Source organism: Mobula birostris, chromosome 5 (genome assembly GCF_030028105.1).
Source record: "Mobula birostris isolate sMobBir1 chromosome 5, sMobBir1.hap1, whole genome shotgun sequence".
Taxonomy (NCBI): Eukaryota; Metazoa; Chordata; class Chondrichthyes; order Myliobatiformes; family Myliobatidae; genus Mobula; species Mobula birostris.
Window position 1 is genome coordinate 20,570,787 of NC_092374.1, and position 15,030 is coordinate 20,585,816.

At 42.8% G+C, this 15,030-nt stretch overlaps 1 long non-coding RNA gene across 1 annotated transcript in view; it reads right to left on the bottom strand.

Annotated features, from left to right (window-relative positions):
- Positions 1-8,112, bottom strand: part of LOC140197569 (uncharacterized) — a 33,461-nt gene extending 25,349 nt beyond the window's left edge. Inside the window, exon 1 of the long non-coding RNA XR_011885967.1 lies at positions 8,003-8,112. This is a non-coding gene — a long non-coding RNA (uncharacterized lncRNA). The remainder of the gene's footprint in view (positions 1-8,002) is intronic.
- Between the last annotated feature and the right edge of the window lie 6,918 nt (positions 8,113-15,030).

Here is a 15,030-nt window from a genome sequence, read left to right on the forward strand (position 1 = left end):
CAAAGTTGTGCCGAACATGTCCCTACCTTAGAAATTACTAGGCTTACCCATAGCCCTCTATTTTTCTAAGCTCCATGTACCTATCCAAAAGTCTCTTAAAAGTCCCTATCGTATCCGCTTCCACCACCGTTGCCGGCAGCCCATTCCACGCACTCACCACTCTCTGCGTAAAAAACTTACCCCTGACATCTCCTCTGTATCTATTCCCAAGCACCTTAAACCTGTGTCCTCTTGTGGCAGCCATTTCAGCTCTGGGAAAAAGCCTCTGACTATCCACATGATCAATGCCTCTCATCATCTTATACACCTCTATCAGGTCACCTCTCATCCTCTGTCACTCAAGGAGAAAAGGCCGACTTCACTCAACCTGTTTTCATAAAGCATGCTCCCCAATCCAGACAACATCCTTGTACATCTCCTCTGCACTCTTTCTATGATTTCCACATCCTTCCTGTAGTGAGGTGACCAGAACTGAGCACAATACTCCAAGTGGGGTCTGACCAGGGTCCTATATATCTGCAATATTACCTCTCCGCTCCTAAATTCAATTCCACGATTGAAGGCCAATACACTGTATGCCTTCTTAACCACAGAGTCAACCTGTGCAGCTACTTTTAGCGTCCTATGGACTCGGACCCCAAGATCCCTCCGGTCCTCCACACTGCCAAGAGTCTTGCCATTAATACTATATTCTGCCATCATATTTGACCTACCAAAATTAAGCACCTCACACTTATCTGGGTTGAACTCCATCTGCCACTTCTCAGCCCAGTTTTGCATCCTATCAATGTCCCGTTGTAACCTCTGACAGCCCTCCACACTATCCACAACACCCTCAACCTTTGTGTCATCAGCAAATTTACTAACCCATCCCTCCACTTCCTCATCCAGGTCATTTATAAAAATCACAAAGAGTAAGGGTCCCAGAACAGATCCCTGAGGCACACCATTGATCACCGACCTCCATGCAGAATATGATCCATCTACAACCACACTTTGCCTTCTGTGGGCAAGCCAGTTCTGGATCCACAAAGCAATGTCCCTTTGGACCCCATACCTCCTCACTTTCTCAATAAGCCTTGCATGGGGTACCTTATCAAATGCCTTGCTGAAATCCCTATACACTACATCTACTGCACTTCCTTCATCAATGTGTTTAGTCACATCCTCAAAATATTCAATCAGGCTCGTAAGGCATGACCTGCCCTTGACAAAGCCATGCTGACTATTCCTTCTCATGGCCCCTTCTGGCTCTCCTAATTTCCTTCTTAAGCTCCTTCCTGTTAGCCTTATAATCTTCTAGATCTCTAACATTACCTAGCTCTCTGAACCTTTCGTAAGCTTTTCTTTTCTCCTTCACTAGAATTACTACAGCCTTATACCTCTCCAGATGTTCATAGATCTTGCCTCTCAGGATCTTCTCCATCAACTTACCAACCAATGAAGTAAGACTCAGTGGTCTATAATTTCCTGGGCTATCTCTACTCCCTTTCTCGAATAAGGGAACAACATCCGCCACCCTCCAATCCTCCGGAACCTCTCCCGTCCCCATTGATGATGCAAAGATCATCAGCAGAGGCTCAGCAATCTCCTCCCTCGCCTCCCACAGTAGCCTGGGGTACACCTCATCTGGTCCCGGCGACTTATCCAACTTACTGGTTTTCAAAAGCTCCAGCATATCCTCTTTCTTAATATCTACATGCTCAAGCTTTTCAGTCCGCTGCAAATCATCACTACAATCACCAAGATCTTTTTCCATAGTGAATACTGAAGTAAAGTATTCATTAAGTACCTCTGCTATTTCCTCCGGTTCCATACACACTTTCTCACTGTCACACTTGATAGGTCCTATTCTTTCACATCTTATCCTCTTGCTCCTCACAAAGTTGTAGAATGCCTTGGGGTTTTCCTTAATTCTGCTCACCAAGGCCTTCTTAAGGCCCCTTCTGGCTCTCCTAATTTCCTTCTTAAGCTCCTTCCTGTTAGCCTTATAATCTTCTAGATCTCTAACGTTACAGAGCTCTCTGAACCTTTCATAAGCTTTTCTTTTCTTTTTGACTAGAATTACTACAGCCTTTGTACACTATGGTTCCTGTATCCTATCATAAATTTCCTGTCTCATTGGAACGTACCTATGCAGAATTCCACACAAATATCCCCTGAAGATTGGCTTCATTTCTCCTTTACCTTTCTCCGTGTCACGTTCCGGTCCGTTGACTCCTCATTTCAGTTAATTTCCTTCTCCCCGTGTTCTACTGGGCTCCTTGATTAGGGCACCTGATCCTCATCCGAACAGGCAGCATAAAATTCTGGCTTGCATTTACTTGACGCTGGACCATCACACCTGAGCCAGTGCTGCAATGTATGTTCTGGGCCGCCGAGTATAGTGAACCGACACCTCAGCAAGGGCGGCAATGCACATTCTGAGCCGCCAATAATAGCGGACTCTAAGTTGCTTCGGTGCCTGGGGTTGCTTCGGGAATTCTGTCTCTTTGTGTTCAGCTAAGTGATTGCCGGCCATTTGCCGCTACTCTGAGTCAAAATACGAATTGTCTGTCGTTGTTTGGTTTTGTCGTCTCGTGTCCAGCTGGGTATTGCAGGTCCTTTTGCCGCTACTCCGAGTCAGGACACGAATTGTCTGTCCTTGTTGGTTTTATTGTCTCGTGTCCAGCTGAGGATTGCAGGCCGTTTGCCGCTACTCCGAGTCAAGATACAAATTGTGTGTCATTTGGTTTTGTTGTCTCCCGTGTCCAAATTCGAGTCCCGGCTCCGTGTCCAAGTCCTAGTCCAGACTCTATGATCAAGCTCCGGGTCCAGGCTCCTCCAATTTGTTTTTCCAGTGATCACATCCACACAGGCATCTAATCCTTGCTCTCCGGCTTTCTTTGCAAATGTTAATAAATACACTTCAGTTACTGTTACCTCCATGTCTGTGTCCTGCACTTGGGTCCGCTTCCTACGTTCTTTGTAACACCCTGAGGACATCAGTTCCCAATTTAAGCTTCCAAGTTCCTGCCTGATGGCCTCATAATTCCCCTTCCTTCAATTAAGAAACATAGAAACATAGAAAATAGGTGCAGGAGTAGGTCATTCAGCCCTTCGAGCCTGTACCACCATTCAGTATGACCGTGGCTGATCATCCAACTCAGAACCCTACACCAGCCTTCCCTCCGTACCCCCTGATCCCTTTAGCCACAAAGGCCATATCTAACTCCCTCTTAAATATAGCCAACGAACTGGCCTCAACTGTTTCCTGTGGCAGAGAATTCCACAGATTCACCACTCTCTGTGTGAAGAAGTTTTTCATAATCTCGGTCTTAAAAGGCAACCCCTTTATCCCTTTATCCTCAAACTGTGACCCCTTGTTCTGGACTTCCCCAACATCGGGAACAATCTTCCTGCATCTAGCCTGTCCAATCCCTTTAGGATTTTATATGTTTTAATAAGATCCCCCCTCAATCTCCTAAATTCCAACGAGTATAAGCCTAGTCGATCCAGTCTTTCCTCATATGAAAGTCCTGCCATCCCAGGAATCAATCTGGTGAACCTTCTTTGTACTCCCTCTATGGCAAGAATGTCTTTCCTCAGATTAGGGGACCAAAACTGCACACAATACTCCAGGTGTGGTCTCACCAAAGCCTTGTACAACTGCAGTAGTACCTCCCTGCTCCTGTACTCGAATCCTCTTGCTATGAATGCCAGCATACCATTCGCCTCTTTCACCGCCTGCTGTACCTGCATGCCCACTTTCAATGACTGATGTATAATGACACCCAGGTCTTGTTGCACCTCCCCTTTTCCTAATCGGCCACCATTCATATAATAATCTGTTTTCCTGTTTTTGCCACCAAAGTGGATAACCTCACATTTATCCACATTAAATTGCATCTGCCATGAATTTGCCCACTCTTCTAACCTATCCAAGTCACCCTGCTTCCTCTTAGCATCCTCCTCACAGCTAACACTGCCGCCCAGCTTCGTGTCATCCGCAAACTTGGAGATGCTGCATTTAATTCCCTCATCTAAGTCATTAATATATATTGTAAACAACTGGGGTCCCAGTACTGAGCCTTGTGGTACCCCACTAGTCACCGCCTGCCATTCTGAAAAGGCCCCGTTTATTCCCACTCTTTGCTTCCTGTCTGCCAACCAATTCTTTATCCACATCAATACCTTACCCCCAATACCGTGTGCTTTAAGTCTGCACACTAATCTCCTGTGTGGGACTTTGTCAAAAGCCTTTTGAAAATCCAAATACACCTTATCCACTGGTTCTCCCCTATCCACTGTACTAGTTACATCCTCAAAAAATTCTATGAGATTCGTCAGACATGATTTTTCTTTCACAAATCCATACTGACTTTGTCCGATGATTTCACCGCTTTCCAAATGTGCTGATATCACATCTTTGATAACTGACTCTAGCATTTTCCCCACCACCGATGTTAGGCTAACCGGTCTATAATTCCCCAGTTTCTCTCTCCTTCCTTTTTTAAAAAGTGAGGTTACATTAGCCACCCTCCAATCCTCAGGAACTAGTCCAGAATCTAAAGAGTTTTGAAAAATTATCACTAATGCATCCACTATTTCTTGGGCTACTTCCTTAAGCACTCTGGGATGCAGACCATCTGGCCCTAGGAATTTATCTGGGGATTTTTCTACCATCCGATTTTCTTCAATTTACCTAACACCACTTCCCTACTAACATGTATTTCCCTCAGTTCCTCCATCTCACTGGACCCTCTGTCCCCTTCTATTTCCGGAAGATTATTTATGTCCTCCTTAGTGAAGACAGAACCAAAGTAGTTATTCAATTAAACACTTTTCTAACTTGTCTGTTCCTATCCATCTCCAATGCTATTGTAAGGGAGATAGAATTATGATCACTATCTCCAAAATGCTCTCCCACTGAGAGATCTGACAACTGACCAGGTTCATTTCCCAATACCAAATCAACATATTGTGTCAGGAAACCTTCCCGAACACACCTAACAAACTCCACCCCATCTAAACCCCTTGCTCTAGGGAGATGCCAATCGATATTTGGGAAATTAAAATCTCCCACCACGACAATTCTGTTATTATTACACCTTTCCAGGATCTGTTTCCCTATCTGCTTCTCAATATCCCTGTTACTATTGGACAGCCTATAAAAATCACACAGCAGAGTTATTGACCCCTTCCTGTTCCTAATGTCCACCCACAGAGACTCCATAGACAATCCCTCCATGACGTTCACATTTTCTGCAGCCGTGACACTATCTCTGATCAACAGTGCCATGCCCCCACCTCTTTTGCCTCCCTCCCTGTCCTTTCTGAAACATCTAAAACCTGGCACTTGAAGTAACCGTTTCTGTCCCTGAGCCATCTAAGTCTCTGTAATGGCCACAACATCATGGCTCCAAGTACAGATCCATGCTCTAAGCTCATCTGCTTTGTTCACAATACTCCTTGCATTAAAATAGACACCTCTCAAACCGCCGGTCTGAGCGCATCCCTTCTCTATCACCTGCCTATCCTCCCTCTCACACTGTCTCCAAGCTTTCTCTATTTGAGAGCCAACCGCCTCTTCCTCCGTCTCTTCAGTTTGGTTCCCACCCCCCAGCAATCCCAGTTTAAACTCTTCCCAGTAGCTGTAACAAACCTCCCCACCAGGATATTGTTCCCCCTGGGATTCAAGTGCAACCCGTCCTTTTAGTACAGGGCACACCTGCCCCAAAATAGGTCCCAATGTTCCAGAAATCTGAATCCCTGCCCCCTGCTCCAATCCCTCAGCCACGCATTTATCCTCTACCTCATTCTATTCCTATACTCTGTGTCACGTGGCACAGGCAGTAATCCTGAGATTACTACCTTTGAGGTCCTGCTTCTCAACTTCCTTCCTAACTCCCAGTAGTCTGTTTTCGGGACCTCTTCTCTTTTCCTCTCAATGTCATTGATACCAATATGTACCATGACCTCTGGCTGTTCTCCCTCCCACTGCAGGATATCGTGGACGTGATCTGAAACATCCCAGACCCTGGCACCTGGAAGACAATCTACCATCCGATTTTCTTTCCTGCATCCACAGAATCGCCTGTCTGACCCTCTAACTATAGAGTCCCCTATCACTACTGTCTTTCTCTTCCTTTCCCTACCCTTCTGAGCCACATGGCCAGACTCTGTGCCAGAGGCGTGGCCACTGTTGCTTCCCCCAGGTAGGCTGTCCCCCCCCCAACAGTACTCAAACAGAAGTACTTATTGTTCAAGGGGACAGCCATAGGGGTACTCTCTAGTACCTGACTCTTCCCCTTCCCTCTCCTGATTGTTACCCACTGTGTGTCTCCCGTGGCCCCGGTGTGACCACCTGCCTATAACTCCTTTCTATCACCTCCTCGCTCTCCCTGACCAGATGAAGGTCATTGAGCAGCATCTCCAGTTCCCTAACGCGGTCCCTTAGGAGCTGCAGCTTGACACACCGGGTGCAGATATGGCCGTCCGGAGGCTGGGAGACTCTAGGACTTCCCACATCTGACACCGAGCACAGAACACATATGAATGACCTGAATGAAAATGTACAAAGGTGGGTTAGTAAATTTGAGGATGATACCAACATGGGTGCAGTTGTGGATAGTGTAGAAGACTGGCAAAAGATACAGCGTGATATAGACCAGTTGCAGATATGACTGAGAAATAGCAGATGGAGTTTAACCCAGATAAACGTGAGGTTTTGCATGTCAATAGGACAAATGCAAGGAGACAGTGCACTGTCAAAGGCAAGGTCCTTTACAGTATTGCTGAGCAGAAAGACCTTGGGATCCAAACGCAGAGCTCCTTGAAAGTCGCTACACAGGACGATAGGTTGGTTAAGAAGGCTTACTTTTATTAGTCGAGGCATTGGCCACATCAAGAGTATTGCATATTGTTCTGGTCGCCCCTCTATAGGAAGGATGCTGAGGTTTTGGAGAGGGTGCAGAAGAGGATTACAAGGATGCTGCCTGGTTTAGAGGCTATGTGCTGAATGAAGGGGTTGTTTTCTCTGGAGTACCGAAGGCTGAGGGGAGATCTGATAGAGGTTTACAAGATTATGAAAGGCATAGCTAGAGTGGACAGAAAGTATCTGTTTCCCAGGGATGAAATGTCTAATACCAGAGGGCATTCTTTAAAAGTGAGAGGTGGTAGATTCTAGGAGAATTTGAGGGGTAAGTTTTACATTCAGAGAGTTGTAGATGCCTGGAGTGCACTGCTTGGTATAGTGGCAGAGGCAAATACATTAGAGGCTTTTAAAAGATGTTTGGATAGGCACATGGATATAAGGAAGCTGGAAGGATATGTACATGGTGCCGGTAGGAGGGATTAGTGTTTGAGAGTTTTTGATCTGCTTTTTAGCTGGTTTGATACAACATTGTGGCCTGTTTCTGTGCTGTACTGTTCTATGTTTTACGTTCAGTGTTCTGAGCTGCCTATATTTCAATGTAAGAAGTATTGTAGGGGAGGCGGATGTGTCTGTGGCATGGATCAGCTCCTGGAGTTATGATATTTATGCCATTAGTGAGACGTGGTTGCAGGAGAGGCAGGATTGTCAGCTCAATATTCCAGGGCTCCGTTCTTTTAGACATGATAGATCTGCAGGGATTAAAAGGGGCTGGGAGACATTACCAGTCAGATTTGAGGATTTTGTATTTTTTTACTGAGTGGCTGGGAAGGCACTTTTACATGATTTGTGGATGGTTATGTCCATTTGAAAGTGTCTCCTTGCTTAAGGAAAGGAATAAATTTCAATGTTGTAAGGGAGCATTTCCTTCACATATGTTAGAACAAAAAAAGATGTTGGAAACAATCTTGACACATTGGCTGTTCTTCATGGAAACAAAAGTCCTAGCCAATGTTTAGTTAGGAGTGGCCTGCTGGTTAATCATTTCAGACTACAATGTATAATAAATCATGCAGAAACGTTTTTTTGTTCATGCCAGAGACCGAGACAAATGAAATTAAGAAACAGCCTTCAACATCTGCTTATTACCTCATGACACCGATCCGATTTGAACTGAAGATACAGATACTGTACGCGAAGATAGTGATGTCAAAGTCAAGTTCCAGTTTATTGCCACGTATGCACTGGCAAAATGAAAAACTCTCCTGTACAAGCATGATGGGCACATAGCATTAAAGACACAACAGTCACAAGCAAAATACATAAACTAAACATAAATTATACCAAGTTCTACAAGAATGAACCCAATTAGAATAAAGTCCATTGTAGGGGAAAGTGGTTATATTTTTGCCTAGCTGAATAAGTGGTTAAGATTATGCAGGTTGCTTTAAAAACTGAATGGTCAAAGTGAAGTATATATTCTGAACCTGGTGTTCGGGCTTCTTTACACTTGCCTGATGGTAGCTGTAAGAAGGTGGCATGAGTCCGGATGACGGGGATCTTTGATGTTAGATGTGTGATGCATTGGATAAAAATTTTATATACATTGGCAACTCATAAACACAAGAGATTCTGCAGATGTTGGAAATCTTGATCAACACATGCACAATACAGGAGGAATTCAGCAAGTCAGGTAGCATCCATGAAAGGGAAAAAACAGTTGACACCTTGGGCTGAGATCCAAAGGGTTGAAATGTCAACTGTTTATTTCCTTCCATAGTTGTTGCCTGACCTGCTAAGGCCCTCTAGTATTTTGTATGCATTGCCAACTACTCTTTGGAACTCAAAGCAAGACTATGTAAGCTAGAAGCCAGACAGTCAGCAAAGGAGGTGTGGCTTTATAGTTGACACCATCAGTGCACACAAAGGCTGGTCATGTAAACTTTTCTGTGATCTCTTAGCTTTAAATTGTCACTCATTCGGGAGTCTGGCAAGCCTGTTGGCAATCATTGAGCAGTAAATATTGCAGCTACCACTAAGCACTGAGTGGTGAACTATTGAAGCACGGCCTTCCTTTTGCAAAATGCAACCCTTGGCTGTTCTAAACTAACAAGACTGTGATGAGTGAGGGCTGTCAGAATAACAGCCTGAGCAGACCTCAGATTCCACTTGGTCAGGCCTTAGATTTCATTTCATCACCACGACTATAATGCAATGGTTTGGGTTGAGTAAAAATTTTCAGTATTTCCTCGCATTCTTAGAGCAGAGGAGGCAGAAGGCAGTTGGTTTGCTCTATACAATATTATAAGGAACCTAGACAGGGTGGATATTAGAAACATTTCTCCATAAAAGAGGCTTCAAAACTCTAGAACATAGGTTCAAGATAAAGAGTTATAGGGAATCTGAACAAGAACATTTTCCTCTTCTAGTCTTGATCTGAAATATTGACTGTCCATTGCCCTCAACAGATGCTCCCTGACCTGTTGAATTCCTCTGTCATCAGTTTGTCATTCCATATTACAACACCTGCAGTCACTTATGTCTCAACTTCCCTGTAACTGTGCTATAGGACACGGATTCGATTGTGGGATCTAATTCAGTGAAGTGCAATGGTAAAGGAGCAATGTAAAGCAAGCCACTTAGAACAGATCTCACAGATATTCCTCAATTACTAGATAAATAATTTAATGAGTTACACATCAATTAATTAATTAACATGGGCAGGGGATCAAAATTCTTGCTAATATTTAATACATCAATTAATTAAATTATGTTTATTTATTTGACAATAACAAAGTAAGGCTAGACAGCAACTATAATTCATTAGGAGTTTGAGGAGATTTGGTTTGACACCTAAAACACACGAAAGTTTCTATAGATGTACTACTCTAACTAGTTGCATCACCATCTGGTATGGGGACGAGGTGATGGCGGGTGGTGGGGTGCTGCTGCTCAGGATCAAAGTAAGCTGCAGCGAGTTGTAAAATTGATCAGCTCCATCATGAGTACTAACCTCCATGGTATTCAGGATATTTTCAAGGAGTGATTCTTCAAATAAATGGCTTACATCAACCAGGACCCCCATCACTCAGGTCATGCCCTGTTCTCATTGTTAGGAGGTAACACACTCAGCAATTCAAGAACAGCTTCCTCCCCTCTGCCACCTGATTTCTGAATGAACCCATGAACAATACCTCACTAGTTTTTAAAATTTCTGGTCTTTGCCCTACTTATTTAACTTAACTATTATATGTATCTTACTGTAATTTGCCGCTTTTTCTCTATTATTACATATTGCATTGTACTGCTGCTGCAAAGACAACAAATTTCCTGGCAAAGGTCAGTGATATTAAAAACGCAAACAACAGGAATTCTGCAGATGCTGGAAATTCAAACAACACACATCAAAGTTGCTGGTGAACGCAGCAGGCCAGGCAGCATCTCTAGGAAGAGGTGCAGTCGACGAAGGGACTCTGACGAAGGGTCTCGGCCTGAAACGTCGACTGCACCTCTTCCTAGAGATGCTGCCTGGCCTGCTGCATTCACCAGCAACTTTTATGTGTGTTCCAGTGATAATAAACCTGATTCTGATGTCATGAGGACTTTAAGCACTGACAGATAGCTTCTGATCATAGATCATCAACGTGAAACGTTAACAATATTTTCCCCACAAGTATAATTCCTGACCTGCAGAGTGTTTCCTGCATTCTCTATTGCTATTTCAAATCATTAGCACGTTCAGTATTTTGTCTTTATGTAATCATTGATTTCTTGAACTTCCAGTAATCCGTTTCACTGAGCACCTTTGCTCCGTCTGCCAGAAGAAGCTGGATATCCTAGTGGCCACTCATTTTAATTCCATTTCCCATTCCCTATATGTCAATCCATGGCCTCCTCTACTGTTGTGATGAGGCCACACTCACGTTGGAGGAACAACACCTTATATTCTGTTTGGGTAGTCTCCAACCTGATGGCATGAGCATCAATTTCTTGATCTCCTGGTAATGCCCCCCACCCCTTCACCATTCTCCATCCCCTTTTCCCTCTCCTTGCCGGCCCGGCACCTCCCTCTGGTGCTCCTCCCCCCTTTTCATTCTTCCATGGCCTTCTGTTCTCTCTTATCAGAATCTCCCTTCTCCAGCCCTGTATCTCCTTCATCAATCAACTCCCCAGCTCTTTACTTCATCATTCCCCTTCCCAGTTTCACCTATTACTTTGTGCTTCTCTCCCCCCCCCCCAACCTTTTAAATCTACTGTTCGTCTTTTTTTCTCCACTCCTGTTGAAGGGTCTCGGCCTGAAACTTCTGCTGTACTTTTTTCCATAGATACTGCCTGGCCTGCTAAGTTCCTCCAGCATATTGTGTGTGTTGCTTGTTATTCATTAAACTTTAGTTTGGTAATAATAAATTTTGGTGCACAATCCCCCACTTCTATTTTATTTAGCTAGTTAAATACGTTGAAAGAAATCAGTCCAGGGGATTAGGTTTGGACCTCCTGCAGATTATAGCAAGGATATTATTTATCATAACATGTGTTTGCACAACCAGCAAATAAAAAAAAACAAACAAATGAACAAACAGGTAAATAAATAAATATTAATGTTAATGAATTCATCCAATGCATGCAATGAACAAAATCAGCGCTGACATCTGATACAGATAATAGACTGCCTTCATACAAAGCTCTCAATGATTGCATCCTCCAATGCTTCATTATCACTGCAACATTCAAGATGATTATTGATACCTTCACATTGTTTGTAGTTCCTAACTTTTTGAAGTAGTAAAGTAGTTTCCTTTTCACTTCCTGTCATTTCTGCCCTAAATGCTTGAAGCAGCAGTGAGCAAAAAGTTTGGAATTATCTTACTGCTTATTTATCACCAACTATCAGTGACAAAAATCACTGCCTTTTGTACGCAAACATATCCCGATGATGCTATTTAAAAACTGTTCACTCTAAGCATGGTGTAGAGTCTAATGGCCACACAAGTACATATGAATAATGTTAATTTGAACCCGCTTGGCACCAGTCTCCTGCCCCAATTAAGTGGCATAGTGTCCTAAGAAAACAAATGGAATCCAGCAGTTTTCTCAGTTAGTTTTCGTTCTTTAGTCCCAAAATAACCGGCTACACTGATTAGATGATGGGCCAATTACCTGGGATCCACTGAATATATTGAATAAGCACAGAACGTAGAAGAGTACAGCACAAGAACAGGCTATTCGGCCCACAGTCTTGTGCTGAACCAGCTAAAAGGCAAGCCAAAAACATCCAAACACTAATCCCTCCTACCTACACCACGTGCATATTCCTCCATCTTTCTTATACACATGCACTTATCCAAACATCTCTTAAAAGCCTCTAATGTATTAGCCTCTACCGCCACACCAGGCAGTGCATTGCAGGCATCCACGACTCTCTGAGTAAAAAACTTAACCCCTCACATTCCCCTTGAACCTACCCTCTCTCAACTTCAATGCATGCCCGCTGGTATTAGACATGTACAGTTTGTATATTACCAGGGGTTTGGTATTACCGTGGTCAGTCAGGAAAATGTCAAATAATATGAGAAAACCTCATTTCAGTGAATCACAGCGTATGTAATTAATCTGTTTACTTTTCGAGATGTATATCTTTTCTGTCCTGTAGGATTTCAAGTAGATAAGTCTTGACTCTGGAACAATGGCAGGTGTTGCAGCTAGATATCCTGTTCTGGATATTAATTGAGGATGTTGCCAAGTACAATATGGAATTCTTACAAAGTCAGAGGCAGTGATTATCTCTGAACAGCAGGAGACATCTGCAGAAATGATGCACTGTGAACCAGAGATGTTGGGGAAATGGTTTACGGACCACCCTAACTTCAATTAGTAAGGAAATTTTCACTTACCAACCCAACATCATTCATCAATGCTTTGTGTCCTACAAGAATGGCTGATAGACTCACGCTTTATGATGTTAAAGTGAGCTGTTTACCATAGGGTCTAAAGGTTGTCAACCTTTTATAAAGATTAACTACGGGCCCAGAGTAAAACAACTTCCTCACATCATTTATAAATCATTAGTTAGTGTTAGAAATAGAAAAGGAAAATATTTAGAAACCCAGACAGAAAATCTTAATCAATCAGGTTAGACTCTGAGTGGGCAAAGAAGGCCCACTAAACAAGGCAGGTCTGTGTGTAATGGATCTCTCGCTGTTACTCCTGAGGACAGGCCTCTGCGTTCCAATGGTCTCTCTCTCTCCCTCAGTGCTATTGGAGAATGCTACTGAAGTTCTGCGATTTATGGATTGAACTGTTTACTGTAGTTCAAATTGGACTGTTTCAGTTTAATGTTTTTATATTCTCTGTTCTTTCTTGTTGCTATTTGTGTGATTTCTTAGTTCTTTGAGCAGGGAGTTAGGGTTTAATATTCTTGTTGCCATTTTCACAGTTTGTTTTATTTGCGTATTGGGGGGGAGGTTGATGATCATGTTGCCTTTTGAGTGATTTGGCTTTGGCTTTTTTTTTGTCTGGGGGTAATGTTTTCCTTCGAACTGCTTCCATGGTTTTCTTTGTTTTGTGGCTATCTAGAGAAGATGAATCTCAGAGTTGTATACTCTATACATACGTTGATAATAAATGTACATTTGAATTTTTTTGAACCTGTAATATGCCTCATATGGAATAAAATAAATCACTCGACATTTCAGGCCTGTTTATTCCCCTGTATACCCTTCCTGATGAAGGGTCTTGGCCCAAAATATTGATTGTTTATTTCCCTCAATAGATGCTGCCTGAGTTGCGGAGCTCCTCCAGTTGTGTGTTGCTCAAGTTTTCCAGCATCTGTAGAATCTCTTGTGTTTATAACCTATGATCTGATGGTCGTAAGAAATTGACAATGCCTGTGGATTTACAGGGATGTCGCTAAGACCTGAGGGACTGAGTTGTGGAAAGGGGCTGAGCAGGTTGGGACTTAATTCAAAGTAACATAGGAGAAAGAAGTGTAATATTATAGAGATGTATAAAATCAAAGTTTAGAGAATCAAGGACTATAAGGAATAAGTTCAACATTCAAAGTAAATGGGCTATCAAAGTACATTTATGTGACCACATGTAAAGCTGAGATTCATTTTCTTGTGGGCGTACTCAGTAAATCTATAGAATAACCTAACTGTAATGAAGTTTTAGATGCACTAGTCTCCACAAGCTCCTAAGGAAGTCGAGGTGCTGCCACGCTTTCTTTGTATTTGTACTTACGTGCTGGGCCCAGGCCAGGTCTTTCGAAATAGTAACACCGAGGAATTTAAAGTTGCTGACCCTCTCCACCTCTGATCCTCTGAATAGGTTGAAAGTGAGAGATGAGGGTTTTAATAGGAATCTGAGTGGCAACTTTTTCACCAAGAGCGTGTCAGTATGTAGAATGAGTTGCCAGCGGAAGTGGTTAAGGCAGATATGTCAATAGGTACTTGGATAGGATATAGGCCAAATTCCTGCAAATGGGACTAGCTTAGATGGGAAGCTTGTTATGGACCAGTTGGGATGAAGGGCCCCTTTGTGCTCTATGACTCCAGAAATCTATCATTTCTAAAGGGCACTTGTCATCTTTGTAGGCTTTAGCAGAACATAAAAATCATACAGTGTTCCGTTCAGTCTGAACCAATGAGCTTTCTATGAAAACTCTGCTGCAAGATGGAAGCTTCTTGATAGAATCAAAGTGAGTATGGAAGTCCTGGTCTAGATGTAAAAATAAATGTTGTAAAAGCAGGCGCTTTGATCACCACAGGCAGTGCATTTCAGAATCCATCACCCTCTGTGTTGAAAAGCTCCCCCTCACATCCTTTTACACTCCCCTCTATCTTTCATTCCTGCTTTATGATATAATAAAAAGTCAAGACATCCTCAGTATTGCATTACTTTTTGTTGGTCATGTATTAGTCAAGATTGCATTTAGAAACTAGTGAAAATCATGAAATGGCTTGAACTAGGTGTAAACTTTACAACATCCACTTGGTTAATACTGAAACAACGTTCAACGAAAATTCTATGGAACTAACTGTGATGATGAATCATTGAATCAAAGTTTGGATCCATGAATATCAACTATTATGACTGAGATAAAGAGTAATTAATTGTGATTAGTCTACTAAGGTTCCAAGTGTACCAAAAAAATTATGTACTCACAAAATAGCTGGGAG